The 22,698-nt window shown below is 37.7% G+C and overlaps 1 protein-coding gene and 1 pseudogene across 2 annotated transcripts in view; both read left to right on the top strand.

The window, feature by feature from the left end:
* Positions 1–22,698, top strand: part of FANCB (FA complementation group B) — a 172,067-nt gene that overhangs the window by 36,894 nt on the left and 112,475 nt on the right. The gene's annotated exons all lie outside the window — the stretch shown is intronic.
* On the top strand, positions 981–2,020 carry LOC100609101 (nucleophosmin-like; annotated as a pseudogene).

The following is a 22,698-nucleotide window of genomic DNA, read 5'->3' as shown; positions in this document are numbered from 1 at the left end:
TTATCATCCTAACAATTTTTAAGCATATAGTTCAATAGTGTTAAATATATTCATGTTGTTGTATAGCAGATCTCTAGAACTTTTTCATCTTGCAAAACTGAAACTCTATACCCATTGAACGTTAAATTTCCTCTCTCTCTTCCACCAGCTCTTGGCAACCACCTTTCTACTTTCTATGATTTTGACTACTTTAGATACTTCATGTGAGTGGAATCATAGAGTATTTATATTTTTGTACCTGGCTTATTTTACTTAGCATAATGTCCTTGAGGTTCATTCGTGTCATAGCTTGTGACACTATTTCCTTCTGTTTAAAGCTGCATAGTATTCCATTGTATACATATATCACATTTTGTTTATCTGTCCATCTGTTAGACATCTAGGTTGCTTCCACTTCTTGGCTGTTGTGAATAATACTGCAATAAACGTGGGTGTGCAAATAATTCTTTGAGATCCTATTTTCAGTTCTTTTGGATATATACACAGAAGTGAGATTGCTAGATCATATGGTAATTTTATTTTCAATTTTTTGAGAAACCTCTGTACTATTTTTAATAATAACTGCACTATTTTACATTCCCACCAACAGTGTACAAGGATTCCAATTTCTCTGCATCCTTCCTAACACTTGTTATTTTCTGTTGTTTTGATAGTGGCCATCCTAACGGGTGTGAGGTAATGAATTATTTTGCCTTTGAGAGACCCTGGGCAGCCTTTTGAGTTTCCAGTTCAGTCACTTTTTTTTCTCTACATCATTGGTTCTCAAAGTGTGGTCCTGGAGGAACAGCATCAGTAACATCTGAGAATTTATTAGAAATGCTAATTCTTGGGCCCTACCCGAAACCTGCTAAATCAGAAATTGAGAGTTGGGCATGGTAATCTGTATCTTAACAAGCCCTCTAGGTTATTCTGATACACACTCAAGTTTGAGAACTGCTGCTCTACACTAATAATTCTCAGCCACAGTTGTATATAAGAATCACCCGCCCAGGTGTGATTCTGTCCTGCACGGCTGTTCTCTTGAGCTGGGGTCGTTTATCTCTGTCCACCTTCTCTCCCACCTAAGTGCATGTAGCCACCTGATGGAAGATTCGATGGACATGGACATGAGCCCCCTGAGGCCCCAGAACTATCTTTTCGGTGGTGAACTAAAGGCCAATAAAGATGATCACTTTAAGGTGGATAATGATGAAAATGAGCACCAGTTATCTTTAAGAACGGTCAGTTTAGGGACTGGTGCAAAGGATGAACTGCACATTGTTGAAGAAGAGGCAATGAATTACAAAGGCAGTCCAATTAAAGTAACACTGGCAACTTTGAAAATGTCTGTACAGCCAAAGCTTTCCCTTGGGGGCTTTGAAATAACACCAACAGTGCTCTTACAGTTGAAGTGTGATTCAGGGCCAGTGCATATTAGTGGACAGCACTTAGTAGCTGTGGAGGAAGATGCAGAGTCAGAAGATGAAGAGGAGGAGAATGTGAAACTCTTAAGTATATCTGGAAAGCAGTTGGTCCCTGGAAGTGGTAGCAAGTTTCCACAGTAAAAGGTAAAACTTGCTGCTGATGAAGATGATGATGATGATGATTTTGATGATGAGGAAACTGAAGAAAAAGCACCAGTGAAGAAATCTATACAAGATACTACAGCCAAAAATGCACACAAGTCAAATCAGAATGGAAAATACTCAAAACCATCATCAACACCAAGATCAAAAGGACAAGAATCCTTCAAAAAACAGGAAAAAACTCCTAAAACACCAAAGGGACCTAGTTCTGTAGAAGATGTTAAAGCAAAAATGCAAGCAAGCATAGAAAAAGGTGGTTCTCTTCCCAAAGTGGAAGCCAAGTTCATCAGTCATGTGAAGAATTGCTTCTGGGTGACTGACCAGGAGGCTATTCAAGATCTCTGGCAGTGGAGGAAATCTCTTTAAGAAAATAGTTTAAACAATTTATTAAAAATTTTCCATCTTATTTCATTTCCATAACAGTTGATATCTGGCTGTCCTTTTTATAATGCAGAGTGAGAACTGTCCCTTCCATGTTTGATAAATGTTGTCCAGGTTCCATTGCGAAGAATGTGTTGTCCAACATGTCTGTTTAGTTTTTAAAGATGGAACTCCACCCTTTCTTGGTTTTAAGTATGTATGGAATGTTATGATATGACATAGTAGTAGCGGTGGTCAGACATGGAAATGGTGGGGAGACAGAAATATACATGTGAAATAAAACTCAGTATTTTAATAAAAAAAAAAAAATCACCCAAGGGCTTCTTAAAATGTTTTTCTGATCTTAAGCCCCACCTCAAAGAAAGATTTTGATCCATGTGGTTTAGGGGGGTTTTGCCTTGAGCCTTGGCATCAGTTTAAAAGCTCCCCAGGTGATTTTTTTGTTGTTGTTTTTGTTTTTGTTTGAGACAGGGTCTCACTCTGTTTCCCAGGCTGGAGTGCACTGGCACAATCTCAGCTCACTGCAGCCTCTACCTCCCAGGCACAAGTGATCCTCCCACCTCAGCACCCCCGAGTAGCTGGAACCACATGTGCCCACCACCACACCCAGCTAATTTTTGTGTGTACATATATAAATAGTGGTTTTTATTTTTATTTTTTTTTAAGAGATGGGGTTTCACCATGCTGCCCAGGCTGGTCTGGAACTCCTGGGCTCAGGCAATGCGCCCACTTTGGCCTCCCAAAGTTGGGATTTTAGCTGAGATTGCAGGTGTGAACCCCCACGCCCAGCCTCCCCAGGTGATTCTAATGTACAGCCAGGGTTAAGAGCCACTGCTGTACAATCAGCTTGACTATTTCAGGGCGCAGGGCTTCACAGATTTTTCATTTTTAGTAGCATCATTGTCTTAACAATGTAATATGCTAGTGCTTCTCAAACTTTAACATACATACTATCACCTGGAGATCTTGTTGAACTCTACTTTGTGATTCGGTAAGTCTAGGGTGGGGCCTGAGACTGCATTTCTAACAAGCTCTCAGTCGATGCAGATTCTGCTGGTTCATGGGCCACACTTTGAGACTCAAGGTAATAAGTAACCCTCATCAAAGTCAGGGCTTTTGTTTTGGGGAAAATTCAAGTATTCAAATAGAGCTTTGTTGTCATTCCAAAAAGTCCTCACCATCCGATGTGTTCTTTCAATGGATAAATACAAGGTAATCCATCTTTGCTGGCGTTGTGCTTTCATTGATAGAAATTTTGTACAAAAGTATTTCCCTGCATTATCTGTGTTCCAGCATCTTTGGTGATGAAAGGAAAATGAAAAGATACATGAACTTAATCTTTTTCATTTTTTACATTTTACCATTTAGGTTATTGTTCATGCCTTATGTAAATAATCATTGTGGAAGGAAGGATATGTTTTCTTTAATTCCTAAATGAGAAATTACTCTGAACGCAGAAGCAATGGGAAGATGATGATTGTACAATGCCTAATATCCTTTATTCATTAAGACTTAAGCTAAAAGAAAACCCAACTCAAAACAAATTTACACATGAAAGACATATAATGGTTGTTGTAACCAGTGGAAAGCATTCAAGCTTGAGTCAGTTTGATTCAGCAGCTTAGCAGGATATTAAGGAGATTGTCAGCTTCCTCCTAAAGTTGGCCCCCCACATGTTATGGAAGGGCTGAAACACTTCCAGGATACACATCTGCACACCACTCCATCCAGAAGAGAGCTTTATGGAAGAGTGAGGAACCTTCTTTTCCAAAGGAAAATCTTCCCTCATGTCTTACTGCCCCACATTCATTCACACATTCAATCCTGAACTAATATCTATGGCCAGTTGAATACCCTGTATTAATTGGCTTAGGCTTGAAGATAGAGAGGGAGACTTCACATTTTACTGTTTGCTACTACTACAGTTTTTTGTGTAGGCATTTATTTATGGGTTGAATTATGTCCCCCCAAAAAGATATGCTGAGGTTCTAACTCCTGGTACTTCAGAATGTGGCCTTGTTTAGAAATAGGGTTGTTGCAGATGTGGTTGAGATGAGGTCATACTGGAGGAGGGTGGGCTGCATTCCAGTGACTCACGGTGTCCTTTTAAGAAGATGGCCACGTTAATACAGAGACACAGGGAAAATGCTCACGACAAGGCAGGGGCTGGAGTTATGTAGCTGCAAGCCAAATATTGCCTGCAAATCACCAGAAGGTAGGAAGAGGTAAGAAAGGTTTCAGAGGGAGCCTGGCTCTGCCAACACCTTGATTTCAGACTTTTAGCCTCCAGAACTGAGGAACAATAAATTTCTGTTGTTTTAAGCCACCCAGTTTTTGGTATTTTATTACAGTAGCCCTAGGAAACTAGTACAACATTCATTACTTTTAGAAATTAGAAAATCAAGTGTATGTTGGAAGAAGGAGGGTAGGTCATTCTAAAGGCAACAAAAAATGAAACACCATGATGTTTCCAGGGGACTGTAAACATGATTGTTAGTGGTCAGTCTGTTCTCCTAAATATCTTTTAATTTTTTTTGAGTTTTCCTCATCTTCGTTGCTACTCCCTATTTCATGCTACCATTATTTCTAACCTGGACTATTTCAGCAGCTTCCCAACTTGTCTCCTTGTTTTTACTCTTGCTTCCTTCCAGTTTTGTTCTACAGACTGCTGCCACAGTTGTCTTGTCAAAGCACAAGTCTGATCATCCACTGCTGAAAAACTATTCATCATCTTTCCACTGTTTCAGTGTTCATTCAATGACTTCTCATTACTTTTAGAATGAAGATCAAATTCCCTATGTGGCAAGCAAGGTATGGTGTCATCTAGCCTACCTCATGAGTCTAGCTAAGATTCCGTTCCCCATCTCTGTGGGCTGTAGTCTCTGACATCCTTTCAGTTCAAGCACCAGCGATTTGCCTCCTACCTCAAACTCTGGACAGGCAGTTTCCATTGCTTATACTGCTTTCTCTTCAATCCTACTTTCCCATTCACCTAGTTTTTATACCCATTCATTTCTCACCTCTCAGCTCTTGATTCATTTCTTTGCAGTGTTCACAGGTATAATTTAATAGCTAATAATAATTATAGACAGGTCATATAGTTAACACCAATTTGAAATCATGGCTTGTTGACTCCAAAATGTAAAACCCCTAGTACTCTAACTTCCTTTTAGGCAGAGCCCATTTTCTGTCTTGATCATCTTTGTATCCCATCTAACATAATGCTTTGCACATAGTGGGTGGTAAACTAATATTAGTGTAATTTTTTCAAGAAAACATGAATGAATGAAATGTATTACAGTTTTAAGAAAGTAAGGGGCTAGTCTTTGTGTCAGAGATGAGGGTCCATTAAGGAGCTTGTACTTCATTCTGCAGTCAGTGGTTCCCAGAATTTTTGATCACATTGGCAAGTGTCATTTTAAACACTGTGGAGACTAACATAAAGTTCACAACCTTTTTGTTTTGCCAGGTCAGGACATTAAAAAATGCTACCCCTGCCACCATGATTTCATAAAACAAAGAATATAGTGATACTAAATGTGTAATCATAGAATACAGATAATTTAAAGTGAATACATTTGGTTTCATGGAAAAATCACATTGTCTTTATTTTTCTCAGTCTCATTGTGCAACACACTAGTGGAAAGGTATGGATGGGCATCCGTCAGCGGATCAATATTTAGGCACCGCACATGGGGAATCTTGAAGGAATTTATGTCGGCACATGGCATGGTCAGCTTTTTTACATAGGTGACCATGTCAGCTGTTTGGAGGCAGGACAGTAAGAGGCAAAGTAGATTCTGGAATGAGGGTATTGCTACAGTGGTCTAGATGTGAGGTGATGAAGTATTGATTTAAATTTGCAAAGGTAAGGATGAAGTGCATTGCAGAGATATTTAGGATATATTGTCAGTTGGACTTAGTTTTTCTTTTACTAATGATTCTTAAAGGGTGGGGAACCAGAATCACTGGAGCTAAATATGTGTGTATGTACATGTACACAAAGACATGTATATAACTGGCATACCTTGTTTTTTTGTGCTTCACATATATTACATTTTTTACAAATTGAAAGCTCCACAACCCTGCATCAGACAAGTCCACCAGCACCATTTTTCTGACATAAGGTGCTCATGTTGTGTCTCTGTGTCATATTTTGGTAATTCCTGCAATATTTCAAACTTGTTCATTATTAGTACGTCTGTTATGGTGATCTGTGATCAGTGATCTTTGACACTACTATTGTAATTGTTCTGGGGTGCCACAAACCACACCCATATAAGATGGCAAACTTAATTGATCAACGTGTGTGTTCTGACTACTCTATCTATTGGCCGTTACCCTGTTTCTCTCCCTCTCATCAGACATTCCTATTCCCTGATACACAACAATATTGAAGTGAGGCCTACAGTGGCCTCTTGAGTATTCAGGTGAAAGGAAGAGTTGCATGTCTCTCACTTGAAATCAGAAGCTGGAAATGATTAAGCTTAGTGAGGAAGGCAGTTGGAAGCCAAGATAAGCTAAAAGCTAGGCTTCTTGCAACAGTTAGCCAACCCATGAATGCAAGGGAAACGTTCTTGAAATTAAAAGTGCTACTTCAGTGAACATACTAAGAAAGCAAGACGTCCTTATCTTTGGTATGGAGAATGCTTGAGTGATTTGGGTAGATCAACATTCTTCTATTACAGTATTCCCTTAAGCCAAAGCCTAATCCAGAGCACTCTCTAACTCTCTTCAATTCTATGAGAGCTGAGAGAGGTGAGGGAATTGGAAGAAAAGCTGGAAGATAGAAAAGGTTGGTTCATGATGTTTAAGGAAAGAAACCATCTCTATAACACAAAAATGTGAGGTGAAGCAGCAAGTACTGATATAGAAGCTGCAGCAAGTTATCCGGAAGATCTAAGGTCACAAATAAAGGTAGCTATACTAAACATCAGATTTTTAATGTAAACAAAACAGTCTTCTACAGGAAGAAGATGTTATCTAGGATGTTCATAGCTAGAGAGAAGTCAATGCCTGGCTTCAAAACTTCAAAGGACAGGCTGACTCTCTTGGTAGGGAGTAATGTAGCTGATGACTTAAAGACAATGCTTATTTACCATTCTGAAAATCCTAGGACCGTTAAGAATTATGTTAAATCTATTCTTCCTGTGCTCTGTAAATGAATCCACAAGCCTGGGTGACAGCACATCTTCTTACAACATGGTTTATTGAATATTTTAAGCCCACTGTTGAGATCTACTGCTCAGAACAAAAAGATTTCTGGCAAAATATTACTGCTCATTGACAATGTTTCTGGACACCCAAATACATCTTGTAAGGCTATAGCTGCCATAGATAATGATTCCTCTGATGCATCTGGGTAAATTGAAAATTATCTGGAAAGAATTCAACATTCTAGATGCCATTAAGAACATTTGTGATTCATGGGAGGAGGTCAAAATGTCAACATTCAGCTGGGTATGGTGGCTCACACCTGTAATCCCAATACTTTGGGAGGCCAGGGCAGGAGGAATACCTTGGGTCTAGGAGTTTGAGACCAGCTTGGGCAACATAGGGAGACCCTGTATCTACAAAATATAAAAATAGGCAGGTAAGATGGTGCACATCTGTGGTCCCAGCTACTCGAGAGGCTGAGGTGGGAGGATCTCTTGAGCCTGGGAGGACAGGGCTGCAGTGAGCTGTGATTGCTCCACTGCACTTCCAGTCTGGGTGACAGAGACTGTCTCAACAACAACAACAAAAAAATAAACTTTAACAGGAGTTTGGGAAAAGTTGACTCCAGCCCTCATGGATGACTTTAAGGGATTGAAGACTTGGTGGAGGAAGTAACTGCAGATGTGGTGGAAATAGCAAAAGAACTAGCACTAGAAGTGAAGCCTGAAGATGTGACTGAATTGCTGCAATCTCATGATCAACCTTGAATGGATGAGGGGTTGTTTCTTATGGATAAGCAAAGCAAGTAGTTTCTTGAGATGGAATTTACTCTTGGTGAAGGTGCTGTAAACATTATGGAAATGACAGCAAAGGACTTAGTACATAAACTTAGTTGATAAAGCAGCAGCAGGGGTTGAGAGGATTGACTCCAATTTTGAAAGAAGTTCTACTGTGGGTAAAATGCAATGAAATGGCATTACATGCTATACAGAGAAATCTTTCCTGAAAGGAAGAGCCATTCAACATGGCAAACTTCATTGTTGTCTTATTTTAAGAAATTGCCACAGCCACCTCAACATTCAGCAACCACCACCCTGATCAGTCAACAGCCATCAACATCACGGCAAGATCCTCGACTAGCAAAAAAAATTACAACTCGCTGAAGGCCCAGGTGATGGTTAGCCTTTTTTAGGAATAAAGTATTTTTAAATTAATGTATATATATATTATGGTTTTTAGACATAATGCTGTTATACACTTAGTAGACTAAAGTATAATTTAAACATTAAACATAACTTTCATATGTACTGGGAAACCAAAAAAATATGTGGCTCACTTTATTGAAATATTTGTTTTGTTTTGGTGGTTTAGAACTGAACCCAAAATGTCTTGGAGGTATTCCTAGACTTGCTTTATATCTGAACTAGAATCATCAAGAGTAAGGCCTAGCTATATGTATTTTTTAAAGCTACAAGTGTGATTTTGGTGCTCATCATTAGTTAAAAACCATGAGATGGTCAGTGGAAGGAGCAGGAGTAGTCAAGGAGTACTCACAGGTTTTTATTTTGGATTAATTATATAGAGGATTTTGGAAGAATAGTTTGAATTCCTTCAATAAATCTATCCCACTTTGTGAAAACAATTTGTATTAAATGGGCTGACCTCAATGAGAGCAGCCTTCGTTCTTTACCCTCAGATAGTAATTCTGGTTCATCACTGTGGCTTCTTTGGTACTTTTAGGTACTGAAGAGCAATCTCATTTTCAGGTATTGAAAAGTTCATTCCAATCTGTTGTCTTCAAAATGAGACTATATAAGAAAGCAAATATAATTACATTAACAACTAAAATGTACTAATCACAAGAAATGTGTAAGATCTGAATGAAAAAAGCCACTTAAATAATACTAAAAGATTTCAAAAAATGGCTTTAAAATAGTAATATATATCATATTCTTGGATAGGAAAACTAAACGTCACTGTCAATTCTCTCTATGTTAGTTTACAGATTTAACTCACTCCTGATAAAAATACCAATAAGCTGTCTAAGGCACAAATCAAGCTGATTCTAAAATTCTGTGGAAAAATTTGCAAGCCAGAAAAGCTATGAAAACTCTGAAAAAGAAAAGCATGTGGGGAATAGAGATCCACTGTGCTGGATATTAAAATATATAATATCAATAAAAGTTTGTTTCTAGTGTGCAAATAGACACCTGCTACAATAGAATAGAAAATTCAGAAATAGGATCAGATACACGAGAATTTAGCATATGATAATGATGACATTCCACTTTAGTGAGGAAAAGATGATCTTAGGAAATCTAAGTAGCCATCTGGGGAGAAAGGAAAGGATGTGCCTATCAGCATGATCAATTTGAAATAGAACAAAATTTCAAATGTAAAAAAAAGAAACAAAAATATTAGATGAAAGCAAGGGATAATTTTCTTACTAACTTAGAGTAGGGAAGACTCATCAATCTATGTCACAAAAGTCAGAAGCCATGAAATTCAGTCACATACAAAAAGTCAAAACATCTTCAATTAAAAAACAACAACATAAGTCAAAAGACAAGATACACACTGGAAAAACATTATTTGTGACTCCTGTCTCAGAGAACTAATCTCGATAATACAGAGAAAATGTCTTGAAAATGAAAAGAGTCAATAGAAAAAGCGGCAAGGAAACTTAAAAATAGTTAACAGAAAAAGAAATGCAAGTGAACTCTTAACATGTGCAACTTCACTCAAGTGAAATGCAGATTAAAATTACATTGAAAAAATGACTTTCACTTAAGAGTGAAATAAAATAGGTTGCTACAGGCATACTCTCCCACTAGACAAAACTGGATACATTACAGAAATCATCTTAAAGGCAATGGAGAGCTGTGGAAATAAGGTCTAGATGAGCTAAAATTACAGAAAAGTGAGAATTATTCCAAAGTAACTTAATAACGGTACACTCTTTGTTTCTCTAGGGACAGGCTGTAAAACAGGCTTAGTCCAAGGAAAGGGCTTCTGCTTGGGGACAGAAGTCAGCAACCTTTTAGCAGCTGTATGGTGCTGTCATGACAGATAAAAATATTGAGGAGCCTTAAATGCACAAACAGTTTTCATCTTGGAATATTTTCATAGTTCTGTGGTTACACAAGAAATGGGAGAGCTAGCCCCAAAACTTCTAAAAGGCAGATTGAAATTTCTTTAAATTGTACAGTGCTGCCAGGGAGGAGCTCTACTTAAAACACATGGCTGGTTTCCCTTTCAAGACATTTGCCAAGTTTTGAAACTGAATGAAGTAGGAGGCTAAAGAGCTAAGCTGAAAACTTTTGAAGGACAGAACTGTCTCTGTTAACTTCCAGGGCTAAGGCAATGTATAGCCTTCAGGATTTAGGAAGATGAACATACCAGAGATAGCTTGAATCTTACTAAACTTGCAGGATATTTCTGATTAAGCACAAATTCTGATTGGATTGAGTTGATTAACCACTCACTCTTATTGCCTAATGGAGTAAAAAGGAAATCCTCTCTGGTGGAAGATAAAATTATCTGGAACATCTATGGTTCTTCTATATACAGTGCCTGGCACACAATATAATAATATCTAGATATGTAAAGATGAAAGACAATGAAAATCAAGAGAAAAATGCAGATCCACAGATATGACAGATATTAATGTTAGCAGATAATTATGTTAAATGATATGTTCAAAATAGAGGAGAGGACAAAAGATGAAAGGATGGAAAATTGAAAACAATCGGAATGTTTAAATAAGAATCAGAAAGTTTGGAACTAAAAAATGCAATATCTGAAATTAAAAACAATGAATGAGTTTAGCTGGAGAGGGCACATAGCAGAATCCAGAATTAGTAAACTGAGATATAGATCAATATAAAATACTTAAACAGAAACACAGAGAGGGAAAACAAAGTGGGAAAAAGACTAGCATATAATAGACATGTGAGACATACACACAATTGAAGCCCCAGAGGAAAAGGAGAACGAGAATAAGGCTAAAGCATTATTTGAAAAGGTAATAACCGATAATTTGTTTAAAACTGATGAACGACATCAACCCAGAGACTCAAGTTCACAAAACCCCAAGTAGGAAAAAAAAGAAGAAAGCACACGCACTTCATGGAAAATCAGATAAACAAAGGCAAAGTCATTGAGAAGATCTTAAAGTGGTTGGAGAAGATTGCCTTCAAAGAAGCAACAATGTAACTGACAGCTGATGTCTTGTCAGAAACAAATCCCAAATGCAGTGGTATTAATATCTTTAAAACTGCTTATAAAAAATAGCCTAGAATTCTATGCCTAGCAAAAATTTGCTTCAAAAATAAGGAAACGATAAAGACATTTTCAGACAAAGACCAAGGGAATTCCTTTCCAGCAGTCCTCCTCTACAAGAAATATTTGGACAGAACATGGAAATGCAGGAGGTAATGAACAACATATGAAAATACATGTAGTATGTAAATATAAATAATTTCTGTACAAGACAATAATTGCCATGTCTTGACTTTATTTGCGGAACTAAAATGCATAACAACACTCAAAAAGAATTTAGGCCAGCAAATAGATTTTAAGTTACTACGTTCTAGAAGTATCAGGAAAATGAAAAAATAATTGGTATTATGACGTGATAAGCCAAATATGTGTTTTGTGATCTGTAAGTCAAACACCAAAAGTTAATAGAAACCTCTGTGACTTAGCACTCCTAAGTAGTTGCTTAAAATAAATGAAAATATTTGTCCACAGAAACACCTGTACACCAATGTTTGTGATAGTTTTATATGTAATAGCCTCTGAAGGAAACAACCTAAATGTCCTTTAACAGCAGAATAAATAAGTTGTGGAATTTATATTCCTACCATGGAATACTAGTTAGAAATAGAACAAAGACATGGATTAATCTCATAAACATAATGTGTAAAAAAAACCGTAAAAGAGTAAATACTTTATGTTTCCATTGTATGGTAGACATACTTGTGTATGATAGATGCACCTGACAGCAATAAGTTAAGCGTACCCCAAGAATGGCTCTGTATGGCAGATAAACCCAAATGTGTGTTTGGAGGTCCCAGTGTGGCCAACCCAAAGATTCATTTCTTATCTATGAGGAACATCTGAGTCTCCAGCCCCTGTCCTGTGGAAAGTGGGTGCACAAGGGATTGAAACCCTTTATTTTGGATTAAATGAAGGTTTTTGGGCAAGGGTTGTTAGGGGGAGGGTGTTAAGTGAAAACACTATATAAACTGCATGCTTTCTGTAGGCAGTGGCAGTTCTCCTGTCCAGTCTGCTGCCACTGGACCACCCTGTATGTAAGTTCGCCTCAAAAAACCCTATGGCTCATTTGCTAGCTCTGGGTCTCTTCTTTGGCCTCTCAAACCTGGTGCTCTCCTTATTGGAGTGTGTAGGGGTCCAGCATGACATCCATTTATATGAAGTTCTAGAACAAATATATGACTGGGGGAGGTGTTAACTAGAAGGGGTCATGGAAACTTTCTGGAATGATAGAAATGTTCTATATCTTGATTGGGGTGGTGGTTACCCAAATGTGTACATTTGTCAAAAATTATCAAACTATATCTTAAAAATCTGTGCATTTTGTTTTAGTAAATTTACCTTAACAAATAATTATTAACAAAACATCAATGTAAGGAAAAAGTAGAAAAAATATAATTAGTTGAAAAGAAGGCAAGTAAAGAGGAAATAAGGAACTAGATAGGCCAAATAGAAAACAAATAGTAAGATGGTCGGTGTAAGTTCAACTATATCAATAATTACATTAAATGAAAAGGGACTGAACATTCCAGGTAAAAGAAACAATTTGTTGGTTTTATTTGTGCATTTCTTCATGTGTCTGTGCTGCATTCAAGAGACATACTTTAAAGAGTAAGATACAGAAAGGTAAAAAGTAAAAGGGTAGCTGGGCACAGTGGCTCACGCCTGCAATCCCAGCACTTTGGGAGGCCGGGGCGGGCAGATCACGAGGTCAAGGGATTGAGACCATCCTGGCCAGCATGGTGAAGCCCCATCTCTACTAAAAATACAAAAAATTAGCTGGGTGTGGTGGTGCATGCCTGTAATCCCAGCTACTCGGGAGGCTGAGGTAGGAGAATCGCTTGAAACTGGAAGGCTGAGGTTGCAGTGAGCCGAGATTGCGCCACTGCACTCCAGCCTGGGCAACAAGAGCGAAACTCGTCTCCAAGAAAAAAAAAAAAGTAAAAGCGTAGGCAAAAATATAGTACGCAAACATTAACCCAAAGCAAACTAGCATAGCGATATTAATCTGCAGAGTAGAATCATTTTTCAGGCTATATGTCTGAAACTACTGAATATATCAGGTATAAAGTTAACACCAAATATAATGTGATTCCCATGTTCAAAATAAAAAACTACCATGGTTCAGAATAGTGAGAGAATTCTTTTCAGGTAAAAAGAGCAACGAACATTTTTCAGAACCATTAGAGGGAAGCAAATCTAGAAATAAAGTTAATAGGAATTTTCTAGGGTTTGTAGAACCAGAAGAAAGTTATTTCCCTTAACCACATACGTGGCTTCAGGAGAGGTCAGATTGGAAATTAATACCAGAACCCTTTGTATTATTTGCAATGAGTAACAAGTCTTCTGCTGAAGTTGACCATTTTGTGAACTCTGCTTGAAAGAGCTCAATCTTGTGGGTTTAATTACTCTTCGCTAATCATGTATATTATTCTTAGAAAGTAAAGACTACTTTTTAGAAAATGGGCAGTGTTCAAATCTAGGATGCACCACTTACTAGTTAGGAATACTAGGCCAGTTCTTTAACCTCCATTGGCCTCAGTTTCTGTCAGGAGCTCAGGCAAGCTAGAGAGAGCTGAGCTGCCAGTTGTGAGGGCAGTTGATTAAGACCACAAGCCAAAATGAAATTAACATTCAAGTGTTTAATCCCTTACAGTGATAATGTGAAGGCTACCCCAGCCCTGTTCCATTTTCCCCCATGGCATCAGTGGAGGATCAGGCAATCAAGCAGAGTTGGCTACCTACCTCCCACAGCATCTATTTGGCCTACAGAGAAACCTGTCACCCTTATGCCCCTGAATCTCAGGAAGTACAGTTGCTTGCACTGCTTCCTTCTCTCCCAGCTCTCAGGGGGCAGCTCTCAGAGCTCTCCAAAGGACAGTCTGGCACTAGTCTTGGCGCTCCTTAAAGGTCTATGATTGCTATCAGGTCTTCCTAAGAATCCTCTTGCACTCTAGTCTGGTGAGACAGGGCAAACCTGTGAATATGTGCAGCTCAGCAAACACCAACTGCAGAGTGAGGTGCTCTTCTTCCCTTCTGACAAGGATTTCTCCCGTCTCTTCAAAGGATTTTCTTGCTGTCCCCTTGACCTGGCTTGAAGGAGGAGAGAATGTCCCTATGAGGAAGAAAACAAAATGCCAGGATGCTCTCATCTCACTTTGAGAAATCACCTCTCCTCATTTTTCTGTCTCTCTGGGTCTCTCCTAAATAAGTTGAGGGTAGGTAGTGGTTACTGAACCAGTCTGGCAACCTCTCACTAAGTTAGCAGCTGACTTTAGAATGAATATACACTTGATGCCCATTGGCTTCAGTTCTGGGGGCTTAACAGGACTCCCCAGATGATAAGAAAAGCCCCTTGTGAATTTGTAGCAGACTAAAAGAGAACCAGAATAATCATCTGTTTAAATAACTAGGTTATATATGTCATAAATTATACTGAATGTTTTGTCTTACTCTGTTAGGGTCTATGTCATGTCATATGTCTTAACTATTTGTCAGCTGTATGACTGAGGGTTAATTGTTAGAGGATGGCATTTTCTGAACAAATATTTTAAAATATAATTAAAACATGAAATTAGATAGACTCTTTTCCCTGCTTAACTGGCTTTTATGACTTATACCCTCAGCATGGGGCTTCACTTTTCATATGATTTTTCTCTCTCTTAAGGGTTTTCTGTAATTGAGACACATAATCCACTACTGAACTGTGATACAATTATAGTGTGTTTCAACTAAATTGATATGGCAGTTTCTTAACTAAGAATAGTATTTTAGCCATTGTAGGCATTATGGAATTTTGAGAATCAAAGCATTTTTGAGAACCAAAGCAGTTTATGGCAAAACAATCTTAATTTTCTATATTTACTTTTATCTTTATAGCAAAAAAAAAAGTTGTATAGACCAGACTCATCATAACATGTCTAGTAATGCAATGAAGAGAATATTTTAGGCATTCAGAATATATATCTGAGACCCATGATCAATATTTATTTTGGAAAACATTCAGATTTTCATTCTCTTGCCCTCACATTTTCATGAAATTCCTTTTTTGAAGGGTATTACATACCTAAGAAGGAGAGAATGCATCCAAAATCATTTTAAAAAGCTTTTAAATTTGGGATCATTTTAGATTTGCTTTCAATGAGTTGCAAAAATAGCATAGAGTTCCTGTATACCATTCCCCCAGCTTTTCCTCATGTTAACATCTATAACTATAATAAAATGCATTTTAATAACAAAAATACAATTTTTTAAATAAAGATCTGGACAGCTGAGATCATTGCTATCTATCTTTCTCAGTTATCTTTTTTAGATTTAAACTTTAAGAAGGTAAAATTTAGGTCTAATTGGATTGATGCCCTAACAAAATTACTTATTGCCACTACTCTGCATTTAGTAAGTCAGAGTTACTTTTGATATTAAATTGTATTACATTCTATTTATTTATGTAACCCATTTTTATTCTGTGTCTCCTATCAGCTAAACTCTTACAAAGTCCTTGTCCTTAATGAGCTTATCTTCTAGTTGGAAAACAAAAAAGAACAAATGACATGGACAATTATAATACCAATACAATGGATATTACAATACAATAAAGTTCAGTAGTTGTGGGAGTATATAAGACATGACTCTAACCCAGTCTTGGGGTATCACCAAAGCAATGACATGGGTTTCAACTGTAACATAAGGAAGTAGGAAGCATACCAGTAAAGAACAGATTATTTCAGGCAGAGGAACAAGAAGGGAAAAGGCTGGGAAGTGAGAGTTGGAGAGAGAAGGGGAAGGAGGAAGAAGAGAGACATAGGCAGAGACAGAGGGATGGAGATAGAGAAAGAGAGAGATTAGTGTTTTCCAGGAAGAGAGAACCAATCAGGAGGATAGGACTAGGGAAGAGGGATGGGTAGGTTAGTTGAGTGGTGAGAAAGGCAGGGGATGGTGAAACGTAAGGCTGGAGAAGGAAGGAAAGGCTGCATCATGAAGGTCTTGCAAAATCATGTTAATGGGTTCACTTGGGGGACAATGGGAAGCCTCTGACTTGTTTTAAACAAGGAAGTGACATGATCTGATTTGTGTTTGGAGAGAGTACTCCGGCTACAATTTGGAGAATGGGTTGGGGTGGAGCAATACTAAGCAGGCAGTGTTAGGATGCTACTGCAACAATCCGGGTAAAAGATGTGGCCTGATCAGGGTAGTCGTAAGGCAAATGAATGAAACTGAGAAATATTTTGACATCCAAAATGGCAGAACTTTGTCATTGCTGTGTAATAGATTGCCTATTCAGGCAGACATTGAGTGGGGTGCTCTTTGCAGTGGTTTCCTTGAAACAGATCTTCACAGTACTTCACTCCTTTGGTTATAATACTTTTTCCTATAAAATATGTGTAGAAAAGAGAATAGAGAATAAACAAACACAAAAACAAAACCCAAACAACCAATCAAACAAAAACCAGGTTCCTCTGAGGTCTTTAGCTGGGGGCTGTTTTTCTGTATCCTATCTCTTCTTCAGTCTTGTCGGTTCTTCCATCCAATTGCCTCTCAGATCCTCGGCTCCCCTGCGTTTCTCCTTCTCAGCTCCAGTTTGAGTCCTCATTACTTCACATTTTATTTATGACAATAAACTGTTCATTGGCTTCCCTGTTTTTTTTTCTCAGTTCTGCTGCATATTAACCTCTCTAGAAATCTATTTTTATCTTGATGCTCTCCAAGTGTTGGATAATATAGAGTGGCTCTGTTTTGTGGACTAGCTCATATACAGAGTCTACCTCTGTGCATTCTGGGTCTATGTTCCAAGGGCCTTATGTCATGGGACAACCCTGCTCCACCCCTAGAACCCATCTTCTAGACCTGAGCTGTCTAATGCATAACCACTAGCCACCTGTAAGACTCAACTCTTGAAATTTGTCCAGGGGGGCTGGGGAACTGAACTTTGAATTACTATTAGTTAATTGGCATTTAAATTTAAAAAACTGAAGCAGTTTTGTCGGTGTGGATTTGAATATTAATGGAAGATGATTTTTTGATATTTGATGCAATTATTGGAAAACTTTTAAGTGTGTTTGGAACAACTTGAGTACGTGAATTCACTTTTTCAGTTGCAAATTTTACCATATCTAAGTTCAGATCAAGTGCTTCTGTTGAAAATTTAGTACCCAAATTGAGATATGCTTAAGTGTGACATGCACATTATATTTCAAAGACTTCGTACGAGTAAAATAATGTAAAACATCTCCATAATTTTTGAATATCAATTGCATATTGAAATAATAGCATTTTGGATATACTGAGTTAGTTAAAATATTAAAGTAAATGTCAACTGTTGCTTTTTGCTTTTTTAATGGGTTTATTAGAAAACTTTATATGTGTGGCATGCATTATATTTCTACCAGATAGTGCCCTTCTAGAGCAGTTTGGACCATTTTCCTTATTCTCTCATCCCTTCAACTTAGATTTTCCAGGGAAGCCTCAATTTTTAATATTTTCTATAACATCCCCCCAATCTTCATAAGTAACTCATGCTTATTAAATTGTTTGTTTGAATGAATGTTTTGGAACATATGATCCAGGCTTCCACCCAACCCCCCGCCAGTGTTTTCTAATGTTCTTCACATCCAGAGTCTCTTTTTTTTTTTTTTTTTTAATAAGGCCTACATATGCTTCTGGGTCCAACTCAGACATGCTTCTGGGTCCAGCCCAAGAGATCTGCCCCACCCCACCCCGTACCTTCTTTGACCAGCAGTCATGGGTTGCCATTTCCTATCCCTCCATTCCCAGGGCACCACTCTCCCTACTGCTTTCCATAGCTCTGACTTCTTACATGTAAATCTTACCCTCCCTTCTAAAAATTCACCTGAGTCAAGCATTATGCTTTCTCACTCCTTTGACACCCACCCATCAGATCTAATTTTTTTGAGCAATACAAAGGCTCAATGAGGACCGGTTTATTAATAGCTCAGTGAGGGAAATTCCAAATATTTGAAGTCTATCCCTGCTGAGTTGCCAAATATTAAATTTGGTACTCGTAATAAATTTAAAATATATATTTATGTTTGTGCAGATGTGCAGCAGTGGAAAAAGCAGTTGCCGTGGAGTTGGCAAACTAAGGCCTTTATTCCATTTCTGTCTCTCTGGTGCCTGACCTTGGGCAAGTGCACTTCATCTTTCCGGAACTGACTTTCTTCATCTAGAAAACAATTAGATTAGGTAATCCCTAAAGTGCATTGCAAATCACATATTTTACAAGTCTGTGATGGAAATCTTTTTCGAATGCCTTATACACTACCCTGATTTTTTTTTAAATGGAACATGCTGAACAGAAATTAGCATTTTTTTCAAAATGTCAGAGTCATTATTAGGAATGTCAGTTATTATGCGCTGACAATATAATGCAGCTAGGGGGTTATTGTGGTGTTTATGGCTGCTTACTCTCCAGAGCATGTAGTTTTTATTTTTAAATTAATGTCTGCCCTTTAATTTACTCTTTTAATGTCAGACCTGTTACTTCTTACTACTGACATCTTGACACCAGTTCTGATTGTATTAACACCTTCCCTATCCCTATCCTACCTAATTTGGGACTTCTTTGGTGATGTGGAGAAGCCTGATAATGATAATCTTGTTTGCCTTATGTCTGAAATTGGTCATTTCGTTTCTCAGCAATCATTTATTGGGTGTCCATACCTGTATGCGAGGCACAAGAGGATGTAGGGGCAGAGGAGGAAATAATTTATAAACCATCTTAATAACCTTGGGGGGCTTTATGGTGAGAAATGTATCTGACCTTTAGTGCAGGGCTTCTACATGCCTTTTTCTTCACTTCTCAGTTTCCAGCCTCTTTCCAAATGGCCGAGTTTCTCAGACAAGTCACCTGTGGATAATAGAGGGCTAATAATAATAATGGTTAATAAAAACAGTGGGGAATTCTCACAGAAATATGCAGAGACACAAATAGAAGAGAACGGAAAGTTCAGAAATAGACTCCCTGTGTCTGTATAGGAACTGGGCATATAATAGGAAGTTTCCCAAAACAGAGAGAAAAGAGTAGGTAGTGTCTCATTTAATTCTTACAATAAGCTTGTGAGCTAGGTAACATTATTCTCATTTTATAGATAAGGTAAAGAGTGGTTCAGAAACTTGCCCAAAGTCACAGGGGAAATAAGTGGTAGATCTAGGAGAAGGTGTTTCTTTCATCTTTGGTCTACTCCACCTCTATATGGGCCAGTTGATGTTTTAGATCATCTTCATCCTTTTAGATGATTTACTGGTCAAAGGAAACTTAGAAAAGTGGTTCTCAATCAGGATTAATGTTCTCACTCTGCCAGGAGCATTTGATAATGTCTGAAGACACTTTTGCTTTTCACAACTGGAGTGGAATCTGGTGGGTAGAAGCCAGAAAGGCTGCTAACACATCCTGCAATGCACAGGACAGTGCCCAAGAATGATCCAGCTCAAAATGTCAATAATGTCGAGGTTGAGAAACCCTATGATAGGTTAAATAAAGCTCTCATTCCCCCATTAATGACATGGCTTGGATTAAAATAAATAAAGTGTTTGAAGTCTATTTTTTATTTCTTTTTTCCTTGGTCACAAGAGACTGAAACAGGAAACAAGTGGGAGGGAGGTGGGAAAAAACTTCTGATACTTGAAAATACTTGGAAACATTTTAATTTTATTTTTACTATATAACAATTTATTTTATTTTTCCTTCTTTGCCTACAAGTAAAATTTAAAAATAATCTATGTATCTGTAGTAGACATTACTAATATTTGCCAAGATTTCTGATCCTCTTTTTAAAATTATTATGTTTTATTTTATATTTGTACATTTTATTTGTTCAATTCTTTTTTATTTACATAAATTTAGAGGATACAAATGCAGTTTTGATACATGGATATATTGCCTACTGGTGAAGTCTGGGCTCTTAGTATAGCCATCACCCAAATAGTGTACATTGTATACATTAAGTAATTTCTCATCCCTCGCTCACCTCCCAACCTCCCATCTCTTGTAGTCTCCAATGTCTGTTATTCTACACTTTATGTCCATATGTACACATTATTTAGCTCCCACTTACAAATGAAAACCTGAAGTATTTGGCTTTCTGTTTCTGAGTTATTTCACTTAAGATAATGGCCTCCAGTTCCATCTATGTTGCTGCAAAAGACATTATTTCATTCTTTTTTATGTCTGAGTAGTATTCCATGGTATATATGTACCATATTTTCTTTATCCAGTCATCTGTTCTTAGACAGGTTGATTCCATATCTTTGCTATGGTGAACAGTGCTGTGATAAACATGTCTGTGGGTATCTTTTTGATAAAATGATTGCTTTTCCTTTGGGTAGACACTCAGTAGTGGATTTGCTGGATCGAATTGTACTTCTATTTTTAGTTGTTTGAGAAATCTCCATACTGTTTTCCATAGAGGTTGTACTAATTTACCTTCCCACTAACAGTGTATAAGTGTTCCCTTTTCTTCACATTCTCACCAACATCTGTTATTTTGTGACTTTTTAAATAATAACCATTCTGGCTGGTGGTTTTAATTTGCATTTATCTGATGATTAGCAGTATTGAGCTAATCAATCTGTTCAGTTTGTTGATTATTTATTTTGCTGTGTAGAAGCTTTTCTTTTCTTTTCTTTTTACCTTTTGTGGAATCTTTTTTTATTTGGGATTCTTCCCCCCCACTTTTTTTTAAATTATACTTTAAGTTCTAGGGTGCATGTGCACAACGTGCAGGTTTGTTACATATGTATACATGTGCCGTGTTGGCTTGCTGCACCCAGTAACTCGTCATTTACATTAGGTATTTCTCCTAATGCTATCCCTCCCCCTGCCCCCCACCCCAAGACAGGCCCCCGTGTGTGGTGTTCCCTGCCCTGTGTCCAACTGTTCTCATTGTTCAATTCCCATCTATGAGTGAGAACATGCAGTGTTTGGTTTTCTGTCCTTGTGATAGTTTGCTGAGAATGATGGTTTCCAGCTTCATCCATGTCCTTACAAAGGACATGAACTCATCCTCTTTTATGACTGCATAGTATTCCATAGTATATATGTGCCACATTTTCTTAATCTAGTCTATCACTGATGGACATTTGAGTTGGTTCCAAGTCTTTGCTATTATGAATAGTGCTGCAATAATCATATGTGTGCATGTGTCTTTATAGTAGCATGATTTATAATCCTTTGGGTATATACCCAGTAATGGGATTGCTGGGTCAAATGGTATTTCTAGTTCTAGATCCCTGAGGAATCGCCACACTGTCTTCCACAATGGTTGAACTAGTTTATGTTCCCACCAACAGTGTAAAAGCATTCCTATTTCTCCACATCCTCTGCAGCACCTTTGTTTCCTGATTTTTTAATGATTGCCATTCTAACTGGTGTGAGATGGTATCTCATTGTGGTTTTGATTTGCATTTCTCTGATGACCAGTGATGATGAGCATTTTTTCATGTGTCTGTTGGCTGCATAAATGTCTTCTTTTGAAAAGTGTCTGTTCATATCCTTTGCCCACTTTTTGATGGGGTTGTTTGATTTTTTCTTGTAAATTTGTTTAAGTTCTTTGTAGATTCTGGATATTAGCCCTTTGTCAGATGAGGAGGTTGCAAAAATTTTCTCCCATTCTGTAGGTTGCCTGTTCACTCTGATGGTAGTTTGTTTTGCTGTGCAGAAGCTCTTTAGTTTAATTAGATCCCATTTGTCAATTTTGGCTTTTGTTGTCATTGCTTTTGGTGTTTTAGTCATGAAGTCCTTGCCCATGCCTGTGTCCTGAATGGTATTGCCTAGGTTTTCTTCTAGGGTTTTTATGGTTTTAGGTCCAACATTTAAGTCTTTAATGCATCTTGAATTAATTTTTGTATAAGGTGTAAGGAAGGGATCCAGTTTCAGCTTTCTACATATGGCTAGCCAGTTTTCCCAGCACCATTTATTAAATAGGGAATCTTTTCCCCATTTCTTGTTTTTGTCAGATTTGTCAAAATCAGATGGTTGTAGATGTGTGATGTTATTTCTGAGGCTTCTGTTCTGTTCCATTGGTCTATATCTCTGTTTTGGTACCAGTACCATGCTGTTTTGGTTACTCTAGCCTTGTGGTATAGTTTGAAGTCAGGTAGCGTGATGCCTCCAGCTTTGTTCTTTTGGCTTAGGATTGTCTTGGCAATGCGGGCTCTTTTTTGGTTCCATATGAACTTTAAAGTAGTTTTTTCCAATTCTGTGAAGAAAGGCATTGGTAGCTTGATGGGGATGGCATTGAATCTATAAATTACCTTGGGCAGTATGGCCATTTTCAGGATATTGATTCTTCCTATCCATGAG

The sequence above is a fragment of the Pan troglodytes genome, chromosome X, assembly GCF_028858775.2.
Source record: "Pan troglodytes isolate AG18354 chromosome X, NHGRI_mPanTro3-v2.0_pri, whole genome shotgun sequence".
NCBI lineage: Eukaryota > Metazoa > Chordata > Mammalia > Primates > Hominidae > Pan > Pan troglodytes.
Note: the sequence above shows the minus strand (reverse complement) of the source record. Positions and strands in the feature narration are given on the sequence as shown.